Genomic DNA, 13,929 nt, shown 5'->3' on the forward strand with positions numbered 1-13,929 from the left:
TCCCGCACGGTTGGGTAACACACAAGAGGAGAGGTAGCACAGAGCATCTGAATCAGCTAACCTCAGCAGTCCAGGGACACAACCGGATCTTTAGGACACAGATTGTTTCTTTATTGGTCAGGTAAACAGGCCTCTCAGGTTATTGGGAACTTTATTTGTGACATTCACTATGCCAGTTATGGAGACGAGGGAATGAGCATCTGATCTAACTGACAGCATGCCCAGGGTTGTGTGATGGATGTGCTTGACCACATGATAGGAGGTGGCTCAAAGAGCCAGGCTGCTGTGAGGGAATGTATATAATGACAGCATATTCTTCTGGTTGCCACACAGGGCCACTGTCTCTCTCAGCYCTGGGAAACTTCTTATCAGGCACAGCTGAACAATCCAACACCAGGCAATATCCAGCTCCTGGGCCCTCAGGGCAGGGGCCAGGCAGCAGTACCACACTGCACAGTGGGGAGTGTGAGATGGTGACCAGCAGGCTGCATGTTCCTCTCAGCACATGAAGCTTGGGGGAGCTCTGCAAATTCCCAGGCATCCAGACAGCCAGTGTTCTCTGCAAGTGTTTAATGTCACGGGACTGTCTATACACATTTACAGACAGAAACAGTAATCACTAACCTGAGTCAGTGAGGCAGTCTACTCTGCTTTTCTCTCGCTTTCTAATATTAGCAGTGGATTCTCTGCTGCAGATACTCTACTGCAAATACCTCTATACATGCACAATGATTTCTTCCCAGCAAGTTTCCCTGCACGCTGACTAACTAACTGTTTAACTGGCTTTGGCTCAGTTTTTTTCAGCTACATGTTTTCAAAACAAGTATTTTCTTATGGAGAAGCACAGGAACACCCATCTCTGCTTCCTCCTCCATCAGTTTTGGTTTCCTTAACAGTTTTCACAATCCAGCATGCTGGCATACCTGTTCCAGAGGTCTCCATCTATTATTCCTTCTGCATTCATCAGCATGTTCACTACTATCTTCATGTCTCTATTAGTTTAAATTCTCTTTTTTAGAYCTGAATTTGCTATTATTTCAGAAGTTGTGCAGCCCTCCTTTATGGCCTCTTCACTTCATACCTTGTCAAATAGGGACATAATGATATCAGCCATTGCCAGGCAGGCATCTTTGTTTATCATTTTTCTTTAGAGTGTGGAAGCCCTTAGTACAAAACTCCCCTTTAGTATCCTTGTTGTTAAGCTTCCTCACAAGGTTCCCCAGTCATCCACACGTACAGCATCTCTCCCATTCTCCTTCCCCCTCTCCCTGTTAGCTAGCAGTGGCCAAGCCGCTCTCACAGTTTTTGAATACAACTCAAGTCATTTGCAACTTCAGTCATTTAGAACAGTGTCATGGAAGCATCTTGCCTTAGCACTGTACTATCCAATTAAAAACTTTATATGTTAACTCCAATAGTTCCCTAGTCTCTCTTAATTATCTTTATTCTCTGAAAACTCTCTCTTGAAATAATCCTTAACTTATACCACTTTGCACTACTCTTGCTGTAATTTACCTTTTCTTCTAACCTGCTAAAGCACTTGACGATACAGTTTCTGTGAAAGATGCTGTATGAAATAAAGATGAATTTTCATGTATTTTTATCTTCAAGCAATGAAAGAGTGGCAGGAATTCAATCAATAGCCATTATGAAACATGAAATAAAGCTATTGAGCAGGGTTAACTGATTAATATATTTTTCCTTCTCTCATAATCCAATTTCAGCTGCAAAACCAGATCTAAAATAGCCAGGAAATTATTTCAAGGAATTGTTTTATGAGCAAATCTATACTAGAACAACCCACCTACTGAATGAAATCAACCTATATCAAGCAGTTTATGTGTGCTTAAACTTCAACACTGGAGCCACAGTTACATTGCAGTCAGAGAATGAATTTAATATATGTTGCAAATAATGAGCACACAGATTAAATTCATGATAATTCATTCATTAGTGAGTAAACGGTAGTCTTGGCTCAGTTAAAATTGTCACCTCTGCTGTGCACTGTCAGTTCTCCTGAGAGTCTGGGAGAGTCTTAGAGTTCCAGTTACTGGCATCCAGTAGATCTTACCAAAACAAGAACATGTTGGAAAAAGATCAAAGTGTACTTGGTTCACATTTTCCAAGAGAAAAAACAGAAGACAATCTAAAAAACTCTCTTTTTTAATCTCCTGGGGCAGGCTAATTTTATTATCAATGCTAATAAAACTAGAATGAACTGGGTTGAGTAGGCTTGCTCAGGAATAAGGAAACCAAAATTCTCTGTTGGTTCCTACCATGTATCCCACTTTCCTATGGAAGCTGGACTCAACTGGATGACTTGTAATTTGTCGTGCACTAGCCACCAAGCAGACCAGGTTTTTTTAAGCCTCCATAGCATCCGAGGACCCCTGTTCATATCCCAGTAGCCACTACCACACAGTTACTGATTCCTTCCTAGCAGCAGGGCATCTCAACTTCACTCAACTTCTTCACACAGCACTGGTTCATTTTCTCCCTAGTCTGAGCAGATACAACTATCCTAATGATTGACCCTCCCTAGTGTGAGCAGGTGCAATGCACATGTTCTGCTCCACCCCTGTTTTAGCTGCTTTTAAGGAAGATTTGTTTCTGTATTTCTGTATTCTGTATTTCTGTATCTGTATTTTTCTCTCAGCCCAGTGCTAATTATATGATCAAAACGCTTTCCCCTCTTTCAGCTTCTTAGTGTTAGGTAAAGCAGCACTGAAAGGAGAACTGAAGCTCCTCAGGGCCGTTCTAAATGTACTGTGTTTTTACAAGTAATGGTGCTCTCCATTCATCTTCTCCTGTTCTTGCATATCCTTGTCTTCCTGTTCCAAAGTTACTTCTATTAGAATCAGAGCTGGCCTTCCAAATTACTACTTTGTTCCAAGTGCTGTCTTTTGGCAATAGACTTTTTCATTCATTTTCATCTTTTATATATCTATGTTTTTTAGCATTTTATTTCGTAGTTTTTTTTGTGATATTCTACAGCAACTCACATGAATTGATTTCAGATGACTTCTGAGAGCAAAATTATTGTAACATTTGGTATTGTACCCTCATGACTTGATCCATTTGTGTGGATATAAGTATAGACTGGGAACCACATGCCTTCACAAAGCAGATGGGCTTGTGTTTAGGAATCAGTTAGACTCTGTCTCAGTAGAAGTACAAGGTGTGAAGTTGCAGTATATATTTCTGAAAAGAGAATGTTGCAGTGCTTCATCCAAAGCAAAGTGGCAGTTCACATCCATTCTGCTGGACGGTACCAACAGTCTTACTGTACGTGGTGGAGCTGCTAAAAAAAAAGTCTCCTAAGGATAGAGTTCATCATACTTCAGCTACTTAAAAGATAAGCATTTATCTCATTTGGTCATCCACGCTCTTCCGTAGTCAGTGGAGAGACAGGCTCTTCCAGACATCTTCTACACTTATTTTAGGATGGGATGAATTACTTTCTGAAGGTACCTGTCTTTTTTTCAGCGGTTACAGAGGGGACCTAGATGAGGAAGTATCTGTGCTGCCAAAACCAACATTCTGTCAATAGTTCTTTCCTTCCATTGATGTTGGATACTCTGGTTTCTGCTTTCTCTTTTCCACTTTGATACTTTCTTTCAGTCATTTGCCTGGGACTCGCAAGGAAGGAAGAGGAATAATGAGGAAGGAGAGGAGGATGTATTGGATTTGGTGAGGACAGAGTAATATTATACAGGGGAAAAAAACCACAAAACCCAAGATCAGCTGGATTTTACAGCTGGAGATACGCTAACAGTTTTGGAACCAGCATAAGCGAACCTTAGTCTTGTAGGCATATCAAGCTGGTAAGAATTCCCTTTGCAAACATCAATAAAAACACTTTTTTAAGAATGGTTAAGGATAGTTACAGATTTGAGGATACCAAATGCATAGACAAGAAGCAAAAATTAAATACAGCATTAAAGGAAAGGGGATAAAATTGAAACATGAATTTAGATCCACTGATCTGCAGCTCTGACATAGTAATCCACCACATTTCCATTCATGGATGCTCTTTTATTGATTAAAATAAAATAAGATCATTTCATCATTTAAACAAAAGCAGCTGTTCAGAGCAGTATGAGAACAATAAAATTGAAATAAATAGCATGCCATTTGTCATAAATGTTTGTGCTTCCTGGTAAAAAATGGCAGAATTGATATAAATCAAGACTACTACAGCCAGTACTGTTTTAGCAGCAGGAAGCTTTTTTACACCAAAGTCTGTTAGTGTCTTTACAAATCTTCTTTCATGTTAAAGTGATGCACTGGTTTCTCAAGACACATTCTTTATCAGAAATGCATCGCAATTAAATTACAAGCTGTTATGTAGTGAAGTTCTACCTGCACAGTCTGGAAGATTTTATCTGGCCAACTGGGAGACTCGTCTATTTAGTTTGACCTCATTCTTCAAAAAGAGGATCAGAAATCACCTGTCTTTTTCTCTGGGCACATTCCACCTCACTTTCTCATCCACACACACAGGCGCTTACCCAGGCTTCCTTATCAAGACTGTTTTTGTCCTCTGCCTCCTTCTTGCTAGGGAGAGTAATAGATTTCTTTATTGTTCTACAAACACATTTCATGGGTCATAAAGTATACTTCTGTTCTCAGTTGTGTGACAGTAAATGCTTTCATTACATAAACAGCACAAAAAAACAGACTAGCAGAACAGAAATGTCCTATTATGTACTTAATACTGTGTGCTGTGTTCAAACACAGATTTTAAAGGAACCACACCCTGAAGGACTTCCACTTTAACAAGATGGGGGATTTAAACTGAGTTGGTGGCTTTGGTCTCCCTCCAAAGAACAGTGCCAATCTTTAAAAGCTGGAATGGGGAAAATAAGCTGTGATGGTGCATGCATATATATATAGATACGTGTGTGTGTGTGTGTGTATATATATATATATATATAATGTGTGTGTATATATATATATACACACACACTTTCTTTTTCTATAGAATTTAAACTTCCAAAAGCAAATTGAAGCTTTTCAGGTTGCCAAGAAAGTCCTCCAAACAGAATCCAGTCTCTATTTCCTACTTTTTTCCCCTTTGCATTGAATTTTCAGATTATTTTGCCAACGATAACAGTGAAAACACAGCAGTTTCTTAACTGAGACTGAGCTAGCGCTGCATCGAGTTGTAAAGCCAGGGACCCTGGGGTAGGCAAGACCTGGGACTTGTATGATCAGTAGACCAGCATAGGATCATATGAGAGAGAAAGCACTACTGTGCTAGGCTGCAGCTGGACCTGCTTGGTGGCATATCTCCAGGTATGTGGCACTTGCCTCCAAGCTGCAACGTAGCATCCTGGCCTCTCTCCCCGCTCTGTGATTTCTAACACAAGCAGCAGGTGGTTAGTGCTAAGATAAACTGCCAACAACCCTAGCTTCACTGGGCATGTGAGATCAAGGAATATAAAAGAGACCATGGCATTGCACAGCTATAAAATTTATGAGATATTTATGAGCTTTCCTTGCAAGGCCTGCTGAGGAAGACTGTGTGCGAGCCTCACACAAAGTATATGGGACTCATTTAGTTTATGGTGGTGGAATAAACACTGGCCAGCAGAAAGCAAGCCTGTGGACTTTTACTTCACTGGCATAGAGTCATAGAAAAACCTAGTCTGGAAAGGATCTCTGGAGGTCATCTGCTCCATCCTCCTTCTCAAAGCCAGACCAATTAGATCAGGTTGCTCAGGGTCTCGTTCAGTCAAGTTTTGAGTTTCTCCAATGATAAAGATTCCCCAGTATCCCTGCGCAAGCTGTTCCAGTGTCTGACCACCCTCATGGTAAAAAAACTACTTCCTCATATCTAATCAGAATTTCCCATTCCAGGTTGTGCCTGTTGCCTCTCATCCTATCACTGTCCACCTCTGAGAARTCTGGCTCCACCATCTCTATGCCCTCCTGTTAGGTAGCTATAGATAGAAATAAGATCTCCCCTTAGCCTTCTCATCTTAAGGCTGAGCAAACCCAGTTCTTTCAGCCTCTCTTCATATGTCAAGTTCTACAGCCCCTGATCATCTTCGCAGCCCTCTCCTGGAATCACTCCAGTTTATCGGTGTCATTCTTGTCCTGGGGAGCCCAAATGTGGGCCCAGCACTCCAAAGGCAGCGGAACAGAAGTCCCCACTGGGACAATCCTGACATTCTCAGGAATGCTCAAAATTCCCATGGTGGACACACTCCAAGGGCCTGAACATGGACTGCCTGAAACAAAAGCTCTCAGAAGACCTAATTACTCTTGCCTACCTGGGTGTTAAGGCATCTTGAAAATCAGACAGACTGATGGAACAGAAAGACCACTACAGGCTTGACAGTACTTCCTATTACAGTTTTACTAGCTAAACAATCCTAGCAAACACATCTCTAAAGAGTGCAAAACGTATTTTGCACAATAAAGCCTACTCTGATTCAGTGAACAAAATAAGACATAGTGGCAAAAACACCTCTTTGTCATTATGCCAGGGATTTGCCAGCCTATGTCAGTTGTTAAAATATAGTCACATGAACACATATTACATGTTACATATTATACAGATATATGGTATATTATATTATTTACACATAAACATACATTCACATGACTAGCTGATGAATTTGCACTGGTAAAATTTGAAAGCACAGGCTTGTAGATACATGCCATGAGACATTGATCCACAAGGAACTACGCAGAGAAGAGCTGAAATATCCCCCACACTTCCTTTGGAAATTCACACACCAAGAGCAGCTACATTTGTCTTTTGAGTCCCTGAACTTCAAAGTTCTCAACACACTTTGTGGGGAAATTTATACAATCTAACTTCAGGCATTTACCTCACAGACAGCACTTAGACTATGGTTTCATGACACAATGAGCTGATCTAACAGGTTATTCCTTTTAAAAGGGATAGGCCCCACTCCCTCTTCCCATAGACCACATTCCACTCTCAGCCGTGCAGACCCACCACTTATTTTAGTTATGCTCCACCACTTATTTATAAGCTACACTTATTTTAACAGAGTATTTCCAYGTACCTTTTAACTCACTAACCTAGTGAAAAAATATTTTTGGCTGGGGGCAGGGAAGAGGAGAAGGAGTGGGGAAGACATGTCACTTCATTTTTCTATTTCTGATTCTCTATTAGATGCTTAGAAGTGAAGAGTGTGCATAAACCTTTTATATAATGAACTAACGAAGCCTCAGTGGCACCCAGCAAGGTGCCTGATAATACTGTGCCCACCTCTCCAACAGAAAAGTGATCRTAGAGTGATTAATTAGCTTGCAAAAGAGTGAGTGATCAGTGACAGACAAGTAAAGAGATGTCAATCTCCAAACTTCTGAAACACAGTCCTAACATGGTCTAGCCACAACATGGTAGCTGTACTGGAGTGATAGGTACTGCATCAGTGGAGTACAAGGTGGACAAAAGACCAGCTAGGCAGCCGGGAACAAAGAGCAATGGTCTGTGGGTCAAAGTCCAGCTGGCAGCTGGGTACAAGTGACATTCCTCACTGGTTGATACTGATGCCGGTTTAATGACCCAGTTGAGGGCAGAGCGTGCACCCTCAGCATGTTCAATGAGGACGTGATGTTGTGGGGCAGCGGTTGACACACTGGAGGGCAGGCAGGATGTCAGCCAGCCCCAGAGAGGGGCTCGCCAGAGCTTCACGCAGCTCAGCAAAGGCAAATGCAAAGTCTGGCACCCGGGCAGGATAACYGCATGTCACAGCACAGGCTGGGGATTAACTGGATGGGTAGCAACTCTGCAAAAAGGGACTTAGGGGTCCTGGTGAACAACAAGTTGAACAGAAGCCAGTAGTCCATCCTTGCAGCAATGAAAGCTAACAGCACACTGGGCTGCATTAACAAGAGTACAGCCAGGAGGCTGAGGGAAGTGATTATTCCCCTTCATTCAGCACACACCAGACCCCATTCTGGAGCACTGTGTCCAGTTTTCAGCTCCCAAGTATGAAAAAGACAGAAACAAACTGAAGGGCATCCAACCAACTAGGCTGGTTAGGAGACTGGAGCACATGATGCATGAAGACAGCCTGAGGAAACTATGTTTCACCTGGAGAAGAAAAGGCTTTAGGGGGATAAAACTGTGGTCTTCCGTTGCCTAAAGAGAGGGTATAGAGAAGAAGGAGCAGACTCTTCTCGGAGGTGCACAGAGAAAGTACAATGAGCAATGGACACAGGTTGCTACAAGGGAAATTCCAACTGGATRTAAGGAAAACAGCAGTCCAGCACTGGAACAGAAGCCATCAGAGGCTGTCAAATCTACATCCTTGGAGATATTCGAAATTTGTCCAAGTATAAACCTGTGCAACTGATATAACCTTGAAATTGCCCCCACTTTGAGTAAGCTGTTGGACCAGAGGCCCTTCCAACTTAAGTTATTCTATCATTCTGGGAAAAAAATGAAAATGGGAAAAAATAGCAGAAATTACCACTCCATACCCAATATTCAGAATGAACATGATGCACTTTTAATAATACTGAGTCATTCAAACCTTACAGAAGACCAYAGGTGCATAAAATTTTGAACTTTCCATTAAGTCTTTTTTAAGTTAATGTCTTCAGTACTTGTACTAAACTTATCAGTTTTATTTGTATTACTACTTGGAAAGCCTCACTTTAAATACAAAAGATCAAAGAATTGCATTAAAAGATTCCAAAATATTTTACTGAGCCCTTTATTCATGGAATGCATAGCACCAGCAAAAACAATGTCTTTCATAACATTATACTAACTAAAATAAAGTAAAATCAACTTTTCAGTTATTTACATTTTTTCATTGTCTATATAATTTTCTTCTTTTAATTTCACTTGTCTTCACTTTCGAAGATGCTTTTATATCCACAGACACACATCTGTCCTCCTCCTCTTTAGCTGAAATAACTGAGCCTTCACAAGGTCCCCATTTTATTTCCCTTGCTTCTCCCCATGGCTTTGCTGGACATTCTCCTGCATTACAAGGAATTATACCAATCTCCCAGACTCACCATGAATAGACCACACTCAGAGTCCTTCCCAGAAAGGATTAAAAAGAGGTCACCAAGTTGATTCCTGCCAAATAAGGCAGCTAATATCCAAAACTGCACCATGTTTATAGCATTGAAAAGAAACAGGGCAGTCTAAACAGAGGCTGCCCCTATCTAAACTCGGAATTGTGCAGACTTGTAGTATATCTTTTTTCATCCCCCTGGTATTACAGAAGAGAAATATAACTGTCACTTAACATAGGATTCTTCCTATCACACTTTAGCCATCTAAAATACTCAGGAGTCTAGTCTAAAATACTCTTTAAGGCTCCTCCCAGAGACAAAAGAGAGAGAGAAACCTCCAAAGGGCAACTCATCACAGGTGTCTAACAGCTAGATTTAAGAGACAAGGAAGATGCTCTCAAAGAATAAGCTGCTTACATGTTGTTTTTCTTATCAGCTAGTAAGATGCTGCTATACTTTGAAAAGAATACACACACATAAAGAATGACAGAATCACAGAAGGTTTGAGGTTGGAAGGGAGCTTAAAGATCATCTAGTCCAACACCCCTACTCAAACAAGGTCACCTAAAGCAGGCTGCCCAGGACCCTGTCCAAACAGCTTTTGAATATCTCCAAGGATGGAGACTCCACAAACTCTCTGGRCAACTTGTGCCTGTGCTCTGTCACCCTCACAGTAAAAAAGTTTTTCCTCATGTTCAGACAGAACTTCCTGTGTTYCAGTTTGTGCCCGTTGCCTCTCATCCTGTCGCTGGGCACCACTGAAAAGAGTCTGGCCCCATCCTCTTGACACCCTCCCTTCAGATATCTAAATGCATTGATAAGATCCCCCTCAGCCTTCTCTTCCCCACGCTGAACAGACCCAGCTCTCGCAGCCTTTCCTCATAGGAGAGATGCTCCACTCCCTTCATCATCTCAGTAGCCCTTCGCTGAACTCGCTCCAGGAACTCCATGTCTCTCTTATACTGGGGGACCCTGAACTGGACACAGTATTCCAGGTGTGGCCTCTCCTGGGCTGAGCAGAGGGGGAGGATCACCTCCCTCGACCTGCTGGCAATGCTCTTCCTAGCGCACACGAGGATACCATCGGCCTTCTTGGCCACAGGGGCACATTGCTGGCTCACAGTCAACTTCCTGTCCACCAGCACTCCCAGGTCCTTCTCTGCAGAGCTGCTTTTGAGCAGGTCAGTCCYCAGCCTGTACTGGTGCATGGGGTTATTCCTCCCCTCCCCAGGTGCAGGACTCTGCATTTTCCTTTACTGATCTTCACAAGGTTCTTCTCTGCCCATTTCTATAGTCTGTGAAGAAGGTCTTCTCAAGGAGAAACATGCTTGAGCTCAAACAAGTGTCAGTATCCCTGAATACGTTGTCTTTATGTAAATCTCCCTGTCTGTTTCTGATCCATGGTGTTAAAACACACCACAAAATCTAACTCAAATTTATGTTGGGAAAAAATAATAATGGGTCTTTTCAGTTTTGATCATTTTAAAGGTGCTAAACAAGACAAGGATGATTGCTAATTTGTTCAATTCTTATCTTTTTTACATCAACATTAATTGTTCTTTCTCTGAATTGCATGAAATGTGGACACAAAAAATAATCACAGATACAAAGAAGTGCTGTTGACTTTGTCAGAAGCTTGAGTTCGAGGGAGAAATAATACCTTCATAATGACAATGATTACCTTCACATGATCTGCATTTTCCCTTTACTACAGTACAGACTTCTTGCATTTATTTGGGCAGGAACAGTAAAGATAGTCTCAGGAGGACTACGGAAGTTTAATGGTATTTCTCTTTAGGTAAACAAGCTGCTTTCATTAGCTTTTTATGTGACATGAACTCTATCAGTAACTAGCATCTTTGATCAAAATTTGCACTAAAGCCAGTTTCTTCTAGGTTCTTTGCATCAAAAAGTAGATTAAGCACAACTTCCTTGAACAGAGCTGGGTAGGTATACATATCAATGTCTCTTATTTGGTATATGTTAACAACCACGATCTTTGCACAAAATATCCAGAGGGCAATTATTGATGGATATAATCTATTTACAAAATACAAACCATTTCAAAAAGTGAAAGCGGTTTGGCTCATACTTCTGAAAAGTGGCATGCGCACATGTAACTGCTTTGAAACAGCTCTTCTGAAATGGATACAAAGTCTAGCGTCAAGAAAATAATCAGAGATAATATACCTCACATACATATCAGCGCAGGATAGGAACACGTGCATTGGCAGGAAAGTCTAAACTAAAAAGAGAAGAGAAAAATTATCTTTGCTTCACTTATCCAACTTCTGCAATGGTTGTTTTTCAGCACTTAATTTGAAATCTAATTATTGTTGACAGAGATCAGGAAACAAGCATATTCAGGCACCTAAACTTAGGTGCCTGAGAAGTCTGAAGAAACAGCTTTGTCTTTTCTGTTTGTGTGCAGAGCTCCATGTATTAACCTCCCTCATGTTTTCAAATTCCATTTTTGTCAGAAGCAATGTCTCCTCAGCTAAAATCACTACGATCATCTCTGTGAACAAGCCAAGGACCAGGATTAGCCAGCTGAGCACTAGATTTATATCCAAGTATGTCCTAGACTTGTCCCTGAGAAAATCAACTGTGTGTTAGTACGAAAAAAAAAAAAAAAAAATCAACAGCAAGATTCAGCAATGGATAAATATAGGACTCAGACCTGCTGCAGACAACCATCTTCATCACAAGTACTACTGAAGTTTGTGATAACTTACACCTCCTTAGGGGTCATCCCTGCTTCTCTGACCCTCCCCCTCTTTCTGGGTTCTTTACAATTCTTTTCCATACCTTCTCCTCTTCCTCCTTGCTCTCCATTTCTTCCTTTGCTGCTGCTTTGCTGTAGTTCTGCTGTTGTCAGGGTGACTCCCACTACCCTACTGAGAGCTCTTGTAGGCAGAACTGCAATGTTACAGGTGTTAAAAAACCTGACAGTTATGGTGCCCTTGTATCCTGCAATCACACTTATAGGCACCAGAGTTTCAGCATGTTTATTTTCAGCCTTGTGAACAGTATGGCTTCATGAGATTGGTACTGGAAAGATGTGTGAATGGAAAGTGTGAGCCAGTGCTTGGTGTATCCATTGGGTTAGCTAAAACAACATAAACGGTGTCTTACCGACATTGCACATTTAGAGAGTGCTTTGTTTCTGGGTGCTAGCTCATACCACCCTCCACGTTTATCTGAGAAGAAACCTAGGAAACCTTTTACAGCACTTCCACCTGTCCTTTGTGAAATAAACACCAGTGATTCAGTAGAAAGAGGTGTCTACCTTCCTCCTCAGCACTGCTTAGTGCTTTCAGCTCAGCTCTGCTGTCACTTCCCCCAGTTCATTCCAGCTTTTTATACCTCTGTATGTAGTTTCAGCATCTCATTTTCTGATTGGAAATACTTTGTACTGTAACATGAGGAGACAGCAAGCAAGAAAACAAGCAAGGACACTTCATGTCTTACAATCAAATCCATCTGATTTGAGCAGTATCATATTTTTCACACATCAGGCTGGGCTAAATATGCCTTTGGAATGCAACAACTTACAGCTATATTTACTCTTCAGTCCATGACCTTAGCTGTGTAAGCCTGTTTTTGGGGGGAAAGAGAAGCCTGATTTGTGGGGGGAAAGAGAGGCAAAAGGGGATATCAACACATTATTCTTATTTCTGCTGTTTGCAAGTTATAAACAGCCCAAATCAGTGCAAAAGCATCTTATCCCTAGTTAAACGGAAATTTTGTTCTGCTGGTGCCAAGTTCAACAGAGCAGAGGCAAGTGTGAATGTTAAGAGCTCAAGTGCTAGTCAATGAGGCAGAGCCTGATTCTGCAAGCAGCAGTCCCTTTGAATTCAGGGTTATACCTTGATCAGCACATTAAACTCCCACTCTGGATGCTGGGATGCTGAGAACCATTTAAAAGAGAAGCARCATTTTTAATTTTGTGTTTTAAGAACACACCATTGTCCATTCTGCCAGACAGTGCTTTTGTTCTTTCATGTTCACACTTATTGAGTGCTGGATTTCTGCTGGAATAGCTCTGCTAACCATTACATATTTCATACGGYGCTTGGCATTTCAACAGCCATGAACAAATTTGAAATCACAGAGGGTAGGCAAAAAGTACATACAACTTCAAGACAAAAAGAGAAACATATAATCAATTTTAAAATGACCTTTTCTTCATAAATTTTTCACAAGTGTAATTGAATCTACATTAATTTTCAACTTAAAAAAAAAAACAAAAATGAAGTATCAAGTGATTACAAGGGCCAGAAAATTGTCAGAACTACACCAGGTTCAACTCAAATCTGACTGAAGTAACTGTTCAAATGAAGTCCAGTTAAAATAGAATCACAGAATCGCTGAGGTTGGAAGGGACCTCTGGAGATCATCTAGTCCAACCCCCCTGCTCAAGCAGGGTCACCTAGAGCACATTGCACAGGATGGCATCCAGGCGGGTTCTGAATATCTCCAGAGAAGGAGACTCCACAACCTCTCTGGGCAACCTGTTCCAGTGCTCTGTCACCCCCACAGTGAAAATAGTATTTCCTCATGTTCAGATGGAATTCTCTGTGTTTCAGTTTGCGCCCGTTGCCTTGCGTCCTGTCGCTCAGCACCACTGAAAAGAGTCTGGTCCCATCCTCTTGACACCCTCCCTTCAGATACTTGTACACATTGATAAGATCTCCTCTCAGCCTTCTCTTCTCCAAGCTAAACAGGCCCAGCTCTCGCAGCCTTTCCTCATAGGAGAGATGCTCCACTCTCTTCATCATCTTAGTGGACCTTCGCTGGACTCTCTCCAGTAGCTCCATGTCTCTCTTGTACTGGGGAGCCCAGAACTGGAAACAGTATTCCAGGTGTGGCCTCACCAGGGCTGAGTAGAGGGGGAGAATCACCTCCCTC

General features: G+C 41.6%; 1 protein-coding gene across 1 annotated transcript in view; it reads right to left on the reverse strand.

Moving 5' to 3' along the window:
• TMEM255B (transmembrane protein 255B) overlaps window positions 1-13,929 on the reverse strand; it is an 86,112-nt gene that overhangs the window by 55,139 nt on the left and 17,044 nt on the right. The window lies entirely within an intron of this gene.

The sequence above is a fragment of the Apteryx rowi genome, unplaced genomic scaffold (genome assembly GCF_003343035.1).
Source record: "Apteryx rowi isolate R43461 unplaced genomic scaffold, aptRow1 scaffold_123, whole genome shotgun sequence".
In the NCBI taxonomy this organism is placed as follows: Eukaryota; Metazoa; Chordata; class Aves; order Apterygiformes; family Apterygidae; genus Apteryx; species Apteryx rowi.